At 44.9% G+C, this 6070-nt stretch overlaps 1 long non-coding RNA gene across 2 annotated transcripts; it reads left to right on the top strand.

The window, feature by feature from the left end:
- Positions 1-1593: 1593 nt before the first annotated feature.
- LOC123454580 lies at positions 1594-3435 on the top strand. Of its 2 annotated transcripts, XR_006633422.1 has the most exons (4): positions 1594-2019; positions 2253-2319; positions 2845-3024; positions 3216-3435. It is a non-coding gene; the product is annotated as an uncharacterized LOC123454580 (long non-coding RNA). The 2 variants fall into 2 exon arrangements; XR_006633421.1 differs by lacking the exon at positions 2253-2319.
- Positions 3436-6070: the final 2635 nt, after the last annotated feature.

The raw sequence follows: 6070 nt of genomic DNA, 5'->3' as shown, positions 1-6070 counted from the left end.
CTCTGAAGGAAATTCTTTGCACTGGGGAGGCTCAATCCTGGAGGGGGTGTCTCATGATTGTTGGGAGAAACCTATGTGCTGGGGAGACTTGGGTCTTATGAGAGGGTTCTCATGATTGTAAGCACAAAGGGACTGTTAAACCAAATCCATTTGTCCTTAATGTTTGCTCTCCTAATATAGAAGTACTGATTTTTAGTTGGATGTGTGACTTCTTGGATTCAAGGCATTGTCTATTGATCCCTTGTGTGGTATGATAGTATGACTAAGTTATGGATAAGAAGATACGGACAGAAGTGGTATGCACATCTAGTAAGCGTTGCTAATGGGGAGACATTGTTTCTTCCTTCACTTTCCTGTGCTCTGGAATGTAGACCAGGTGGCTCAGGCTAGAAAAGTATATGAGGAGTATCGACCAGGCAGGGCAGCAGTGAGATAGTAGCCTGGGTCCCTCACACTGAACAGCCAGATGCAGTTACCTGGGAGGGTTGAACTGGTATGTGACAGTCTCATCATTTGAAGTTTCATCAGCCACATTTGGACTGAAGCAGGAGTAGGTGTGGGGTGGTGATGGGAGGCAGAGTCCTCCAAAAAGGAGCGAGTCAAAGCAGTCCATTAACAAGGAAGGGCTTCACACTTGCATGAGGTGGCTGAGTTGGATGGGAGTGAACTATTTGTGGAACTGATGGCTGATTTGACCACTGTTTAGTTGAGTTGTGAGAGGTAAAAGACCAGAAAGCATCTTCAGACATTGCCTTTAGGCGTACCTTGCTGTGAACCATGCTAGAAATGTTATGTGAACAAACCACATGGAAGTCTGGCATTAACTCACACTTTAGTCCTCATGGATAATGCAAGGACCTTGGAATCTTGATACCCAGCAAGGTCTGCAGTCACCACCTTGTTTCTCTGAGAGCTTGTTAGGAATGCAGAATCTGCTGCCCTGGCCCAGACTTGCTGAATCTGGACTCATTTTAACAGACCCTCCATGGACCTACTCACATGCTAGTTTGGGAGATTCAGCCTTATATACTTTGCCCAGTTTTCCTGTCAAGAGGAACATTGAAGGTCAGAGATGAATGACATGGGGTGTGGTCTAGAGTTCTTGAGTGGACACGCCGCAGAGTGATAGGATAGGACCAAGGCTGGAGGCAGTGTGGTGACTCATCCCTCAGTGCGCTGGTTGTGGAGTTGAGCATTCTGATCACGTGTTGAGTAGGTAAAGGATGGGTTAAGACACTTGAAGTTTCTGGCCGAGTGTCAGTCAATAGCAAGTTAGGTAGGAGTTGCCTGCTGTCTGGTTGTAGTGTAGGGGACGAGTGTTGTCAGAAAGGAACACATACAACAGTTAAGAACCCAGGATACAAGTAGACGGTTTGGGGCCGACTGCAAGTTTTGCTTGCTCAGTGAGTCAGGCCTTGTGTGGGAGTTACGGCTTGCTTCTTGAGACTGTGAGTGTGGATCGCAGGCAAGCTCCGCTGCCCGCTTCCTCATTGTCCAGGCGCAAGTCTCAGCAGCTGCACTGCTCGTCTCTCCTGGCTCCTGTCAGCCATTCCTGGAAGCCATTTTTCTGTAGCCTGTTTTCTGTGTTTTGTTTTGTTTTGTTTTTTCTTTGGCCAGGATATTTTCCTCTCTGCTGTTCCACTGCTTTGACCCATGTAACTGATGTATAGGCGAGATTATGGGTAGATTTGATGCTTTGGCTAGTGAGTGGGGTTCAGGCAGAGCCCTAGGATCTTAGCATTCTCAACTCCAGCACAGAAACTGCCTGTGGTGAGTATATGGCAGGTGTCACTGTGGGACAATTATGCTTTACTGAGCAGACGAGAGCAACAGATTTGTGCAGGACAAGGTCCTGCCTCCCTCTTCAGGATCAGATCCATCTGTCCCAAATGGCGGTGACAGGTCTGAAAATTGCCTTGTTCAGGCTTTGTGCGGGCACCTGTGAAGGTTGCACCGATGTGATGGAGAGCACCCTGAAGCCTCGCAAGATGCAGCCTGCATCAGCTTGTGTCTGAGTAGGTAAGACAAGAGTGAGGGCTATTTCTATTCATTCTCACTTTGTTGGCTATTTCCTCCCCTTCACTTACTGTCTACTTATTCTACCCCAGCCTCTTACTCTCTTTCACCTTTTTTCTGAGGCTGCAGTCATTGCACCATGATCATTCTGATAGTGCATGTTTCTTTGCCCTGCATTCAGCCAATAAGGCAGATACCAAATGGAGTCTCTACCCAGAGGTTCTCTCTTCCTCTAGTGCCTACCCCAAGCACACCAGTGCCAAGTTCACCTTCCAGATGTGAACATGTGGAAGGGCAGATATGGTAAGCAGCATCTGTCATATTCCTAGACCTTTGTCAGTTTTTCACAGGATCTACATCCAGAAGTGTCTGACAACATAGATTTTCATTCTGGCCTAATTCCAAAGAACACAGATTAGTTACAAACTGTAGAAAATGGCCTCTGTTTCCAGAAAGATATTCCTATCCCTAAGCCTTGCCTTGGAGCTGAACTACCTTTGTTAAGCCCATGGAAGCAAACCATGCTCCTTCCTTGGAGAATATGGCCCCTGTGGGACAGGAAATGGGTCATCTCATTCACCAGAATTTCTGAAAATCCTCTGCCCTTGGAGGAGCAGCAGCTCTGGGATTTATATGCCCCAACTACAACTGATGCTCTCCTCATGTCACTCTGCATGGCCTTTTCTCCATTTGGAGTTCAATTCCTAAGCCTTTCACGGAAGTGGTGGTTTTAGGCCTTTCCATAGTCTGTCTGGGCTCCAGTAACAAAATTGCTGAAACTGATATTGAAGAGTTGAAACTACAAAAACTTATTTCTCATAATTTCAGAAACCGAGAAGTCGAAAGTTAAGATTCAGATTCAGTGCCTTGTGTGGAGCCACTTGTTTCATTGATACTGCTTTCTGGGTCCTTACATAATAGAAGATACATATGGATTCCCTTCAGCCTATTTTATAAGAGCATTTACTCTTCATGAGGTCATACCCTTATGACCCAGTCAGATCCCATGTAAGTCACATGACATCTCGTGAGTTAGGAGGTGCCATCTCAAAAAACGATTCTGATTTCCAGAGTCAAGATGTGGAAGTTGTGCCTCCAAAATCAAGTAGTCTTCCCACTAAATCTCACCACCCTCCCCTCCCCCAAGTGAAGAAGACAAATGATGGCTCACATAATTTTTAATTCCATTTGATGAACAGATAGTGGACTGGAAGTGACAAGTGTTCTGAGTTCTGCTGTGAGCCTTCCTTGATGGCTTTGTATTGAGTGAGAAGAAAGAACTCTAGCATTTCTTAGCTTCAGAAACTGGATATAGGACCTCATGAAGCGATTAAGTGTGACTGGAGACCTCAGGCTGCAAGGAGATGAACCTTTTCCATGATCCACTGTTCGTGCCAGAACTCCAGTCTTCCTCTTCCAGGCAAGTAGCAGACATCAGTGAATGTTCTTTTTCACTTGAGTTTAAGTCTGTATTTCTTTGTTCTTGATTTTTATACAAATGTTCCTCTTCTTTGATACTGTGACATTTGTGCTCCCCAGCTGTTTCTTCTGTGAGTGGCCTACTCAGAAAGTTTTGCCACCCAGAGCACTAACCTCAGACAAGATGTTTTCTCAGGCCAGAACTTTCTCTCTGATATGAACAGAGGTTTTATAGCCTCCATATTTTTCCAAATCAGCTCAAGGAAGCTTGGTCCAGAAGCCCTGAAGGAAAATATCTAAGTGTTGGGGCAGCCTCTGGTTTACGGAAGGGATCTTACCTTTGTCATCTAGAGCCCTAGAAACACTAGGACTTTCCAGGAGCCACTTAGCACACAGCTTTTGGTGTCACTCTCATATCTGTTGTACTCAATCCTGACTTCAGGGACACTGATCTGTGTCTCTGGAGTCCCCATCACAATGTGTCTTTGTGTCAACATAATAGATCTAGTATCATGGGAAGGATAATAAGCAATAGGATTTGAGGTGTGTTTACCTGCTTGGTATCTGATTATTTGAAATACTGGTAAAAATGAATGTGGCTCTGGTAGAGAAACAGAATGATTATAGCCTCAGGCACCAAGTCTCTTCCAGGGAAAAAAAAAGAACAGTTTTCCTTTCTCAGAAATGGCCAGGTATGAGAATGCTGTTAGCGAGGTTCACTTTGCTGTCACAGCACTCTCAGCTTCTTTGTTGTGGGACAGGACCCAGTGCAGTCTTTTGTCTGTGTGTGACCACTTCCTTCCAGTACTTCTTCCTCTGGGTCAGCTGTGGGAGCCAAAACAACTGCCCCTGTCCCTCCCTTTCCATCCCTGAGTCTGGGAGTGAACAGGTGAGCCCAGGTCATGCCCCTTGGTGCTTGTAGCTGCCCTTCTCTGTCATTGCATCTGCATCGTGTCCCCAGAGTCAGAGGGTGCCCCATAGATGGCCAGCTTGCTTTCCCCTGAGGGTCAAGGAAGAGATCAGTGAGGCTTGGGACCGTGAAAGCCCCAGGACCAGCCTGTTTGGGGGTGCAGAAGGTCCCCTCCTCTGAGGCACCCCCTTGCGCTGTGCTGGCCCATGTTGCTCTTGGCTCAGGGTTAGCCTTTGAAAAAAAAAAAAAGAGAATGCGCTTAGCTTTAGGATTCCATGATATGTCATAGAACAATGGAACAGCCCCACAAGATTTTTCAAGGTGATGACAAACAAAAGAGAAGGGGAGCTTGGTTTGGTGGTGCACACCTTTAATCCCAGCACCTGGGAGACAGAGGTAGGAGGGTCACCGTGAGTTCGAGGCCACCCTGAGACTACATAGTGAATTCCAGGTCAGCCTGAGCTAGAGTGAAACCCTACCTCAAAAAACTAAAATAAAAGAAAAAATGAGAGAGAGGAGGGGAGCCCACATACCCTGCTGTGCTATCTGGACGGTACCTGGGCTTAGTCCATCTTCACAGTACTTTGAAAATCAGGTTTTGTTATCACTTGGATTAAGTCACATCAGTCACTGTCAGTGAGGATTCCATTAACTTAGGAGATTCAGTTAATGTGTGGTCCTAGAACCCCATTTCTCCTTTTCTTCAGTTTTTCAGCTTCCTGTGTGTCGTTATCATTTAACCATGCCCACTCAAAATCCTTTGTTCTTAAGCCCTGCGTGGTGGCATGGCTTTAATTCCAGTACTCTGGAGGCAGAGGTAGGAGGATCTCTGTGAGTTTGAGGTCATCCTGAAACTATATAGTGAATTCCAGGTCAGCCTGAGCTAGAGTGAGACCCTACCTCGAAAAATCAAAAGACAAATAAAATAAATAAAAAATCCTTGCTTCTTCATGGGTTTTTCCTTAAGGACTGCATTTCATATTGCAGTTGTAACTATTACATACTTACCAAGGTGGTGATATGATCTCAGTACCATGGTCTGTACTGACCGGGATGTGTGCTGGAAGAGAAACTACTAGTGCCTGAGATAGATCTGATTCTGTTACAGCTTCCAGTCAGATTTGTTATCACTATTTCTCCTGCTGTATCAGTGAGCATGCAGCTTGGGAAAACCAAAAACTCTTCGCAGGTGAACGTTACCAAAAATTAATCAATAAAATATTGGAGACACTGGACAGGCTATTACTTATCCATGATCCCTGAGGCAGACAGGAAATACTAAAGTCTGACATTAGGACCAGCAGTTAGCTATGCATGTGACATTGTAATGTCATGCATTCCTGAAATGTGTGTGTGTGTGTGTATACACACACTCCTATCTTGTTATTTCATATCTTATTTTTGGTGAACATTATAATTATTTAACTTCTAAAAAATCAAATATTTAAAAGGACTTGGTAAATATTTTCAAAAAGAACAAGATACTGCTAACTCCCACAGGAAGTCACTAGATTCACTTGCAATCAGACAAGTCTATTTGGATTTGTTTTCCACAGCTCATTTCCAATTGCCACTGAAATTTTGTAGGTACTTCATCAAAGTTCTTAGCTGTTAGGAGCAGGAGGAGTTCGCAAACTCCATGTAAAAGACACAGAAGGTCCTAAAAGACTAAGCACAAGACAGATAGTTTGACGAGAAATCTACCATTTCTGTACAACCAGGTGT

The sequence above is a fragment of the Jaculus jaculus genome, chromosome 14 (genome assembly GCF_020740685.1).
Source record: "Jaculus jaculus isolate mJacJac1 chromosome 14, mJacJac1.mat.Y.cur, whole genome shotgun sequence".
Lineage (NCBI taxonomy): Eukaryota > Metazoa > Chordata > Mammalia > Rodentia > Dipodidae > Jaculus > Jaculus jaculus.
This window is presented reverse-complemented; position numbering and strand designations above follow the sequence as displayed.